The following is a 3,409-nucleotide window of genomic DNA, read 5'->3' on the forward strand; positions in this document are numbered from 1 at the left end:
AAAAAAAAAAAAAAAAAAAAAAAAAAAAAAAAAGAAAATGCTAAGTCCTTGTTTGTGCTCCCAGATGTCTATTGCTCTTTTCCTAGTTAACTTCCTGTTTCAGAAAATTATAACTTTTATTGTTTAAAGTCAAATCGTATACTGGAAAACGCTTTGCAAAACGTGGAATTAGTGAATGGTAAAACTTTTCCAGCCTTCAAAACAACAGCTGGAACTACTCAAAGAGGCTTGTGCCTCTAAAGAAAACAAGTAGTAATATTTCTTTATGCTTAATTTTCTTATATTATAGGACTGGAGAATTAACCATAAGAATGTTACATTTAAGCTATAATTAACATGCTCTAGCTTCCCCTTCAGGGACTGATAAGTGGTAGGAATTCCCTTATTTTTAGGGTATGCATTGGTACTCTAGTATACTGTAACTCCCCTAAATTTGTGTGTGCGTGTGTGTGTACACATTCATCTATGTATACATGTATGTATGTTTCTCAGTTGTCTCAGTTGGATTCTGACACCTATTTCAATGAGAAAGGATCTGTATTTAAAGTCAATATACTCACATCTGACAATAGAGGAAAATTCTATTATTCCATGGTGCTGTCATTCTCCATGAGTTTATTTTCTTTATTTTCAGTTCTATTTATCTAAGGGTAATTTGCTTTTATAGAACACCTGTATCTTAACAATGATGTTTGCATGTGGTTGCATTTATTTTAATAGGTTCAGTTATGCCTGTGTAATTTCTATTGAATTTCACAATCTCCACTTCTTTTCATGGCTATGGCCCTTTAAATGAAATTAACAAAAATAGTTATTATCTTGCTGTTGGATGTTGAAGCTGCTATATTCCCTTAAGTGATGAGTGTTTTTGTAATATTTGTAATTGCATAATTATAATTTCTTGTACTGGCAAAATATCACTGTTAGTAAAGTGCTTAGCTTGTGCTCATATAGACTTGAATTTAATTTCCAGACCATGTAAAGAAAGAAATAAACAATCAAAATTATTGTGGTATAATACTCTCTTGACCTCTTAAGTAGGAGATGGAAAAAATGAGGATCTTCCCAGGTTTAGTCATGAGCCAGCTTGGCCTATATAGCAATCGGCATGGTAAGTGAGAATTCTGCCAATAACAAAGATAAATGTGAATGATGACATGGAAGAGTGCCCTCCACTAGCACATTTGCTGACTTTCACAACTGTTCCTATATTCTTATGAACATGCCCACACACACGTGCACACACCTGCATACACGTGCACACACGTGAGCGCAGGCACACATACACAGAGTACATTTGCATGCATGCACACATTGGAGAGAGAGACAGAGATACACACACACACACACAGAGAGAGAGAGAGAGAGAGAGAGAGAGATGCAAGGAATCAAGGTTTTCTGAATGAGAAGCTTCATCACTATCTAAAAATCCTTACCTTTCTAATATTTTTAACAATAAATTATTTTGACTTTTCTCTATAAATTGTCATTTTATTAAAAATGATGAAATTTAGTATTCTTTTCATTTCACCCAGGTGTCACACATCATGGGCAAATTAGTGAGAGATTAAAGCACCTTTTCCTTTTCATGTATTTATTCATCAAAGCATTTTCAGAACTGCATAGAATATTAAAATTTTTAAGGAGAATGGAATCCTTGTCTGTTATGCAAATACAAAATGAACAGAGATAAAGGTTTCTTTTTAAATCATAGCTTAATTTGAAAAAACCAATTACATATTGTAAAGTACTTTATGCACCTGGAGAGATGACTCAATGGTTAAGAGCAGTGGCTGCTCATGCAGTGGACTCAGGATATATTCTCAGTACCCACATGGAAACACATAACCTTTTGTAACTATTATTCAAGGGGACCCAATGGATTTTCTTGATCTATGAGGGTGCCAGGCACAAAGAGTGCACAGTTATTTTTGCTGGCAAAATATACTTACACATAAAAGACATAAAACTAAAAAGAAAAAAGTAGAAAAAAAGAACTATTTTTATAAAAGATACACAAAGTCCCCAAAGAAGATAAACATATAATTAAAAAATTGATATAGACCAGATCTAATGTATCTATGCAGCCAGATCCTACACATAATTATCAGTGTCTACATCTTGAGTCTGCCTGGCACTCTCCTTGATGCACCAACCAACCGGAAACAGTCCACGTTCTAGTACAAGTGCGCCATCCTTGTAGGTCCACCCTTGCTTGTGCATCAATCAACATTTAGAGAATCCACAAGGATGCAACTTACCTGCACTGACCTTTAGGTCCTTGCCAAACAGATTCTAACATTGTCGCCTAGCTAGATCTGATATTGATTAGCTAGATCATAGTGTACCTTCATGAGTCTCCTGATGGTCTCATGCATACATTCTTCTCAAACTGAATGATCAAGGCCAGGATCCGTCATTATTGTCAGTCAGTCTGCTGAATGCCACCAGTAACTTTAGCATAGACTTCGGTAATGTAGCAGTTTCCATTGTAGACCCTCTGTTTGATAACTTGATTAGATATACCCATAACTAGGAAGACCCATTCCTCTGTTCAGGACCCTTACAAAATAGCTAACTTCTATGGTTATATGAATTGTCACTTTCTTATTAAAGACTTAATAACTTCTACACGTGAATGAATATATATATAGCATATTTAACTTTCTGTGACTTTGCTAACTTACTTGGGATGTATTTAACTTTCTGTGACTGGGTGAACTCACTTGGGATGACTTTTTACTAATAATGTCTATTTATTTGTGAATTTCATAATTCCATTATTTTAATAACCAAGTGATATTCTATCGCTCCAACTGGCTCATTTTCTTTATCTGTTGGCAAATTTCACTACTATTTTCTTCCTTTCTTGCTTGCTTTCTTTCTTCCTTGTCCTGAGCTACCATTCTCGCAGGCAAGAACACACTCAGACAACAGGAATCTTCTGCAGCAAAAGCTTTATTGCTTCTTCAGGAGGGAAGACCCCGACCCCGGAAAATGGGGTCGTTTATATAGCCCTCAGCCATGGCATTTCAGCACCTGATGTGGCATGTCAGCTCTTGATTCCTTGCTCACCCATCACCCCACTACTATGTCCCGAGATGGGCAGTGACTAAGTGTGAGTTCACTCTTGCACTTGCGCATAAGGCTTGTTTACTAGTTAGGCACACTGAAGGCCAGTGCCATCTTATAATGGCGATTGTTCATGGCTCGCGATTGCTCGCAGCATGGCTCTCCACACTTCCTTTCTTTCTTCCTTCCTTTCTTTTTTCCTTCCTTCCTTCCTTCCTTCCTTTCTTTTGTTTTTGTTCCTGTTTTTGTTTTTGTTTTTGTTTTTGTTTTTGTTTTTGTTTTTGTTTTTGTTTTTGTTTTTGTTTTTGTTTTTGTTTTTGTTTTTGTTTTTGTTTTT

Source organism: Mus caroli, chromosome 4 (genome assembly GCF_900094665.2).
Source record: "Mus caroli chromosome 4, CAROLI_EIJ_v1.1, whole genome shotgun sequence".
Classification (NCBI taxonomy): Eukaryota; Metazoa; Chordata; class Mammalia; order Rodentia; family Muridae; genus Mus; species Mus caroli.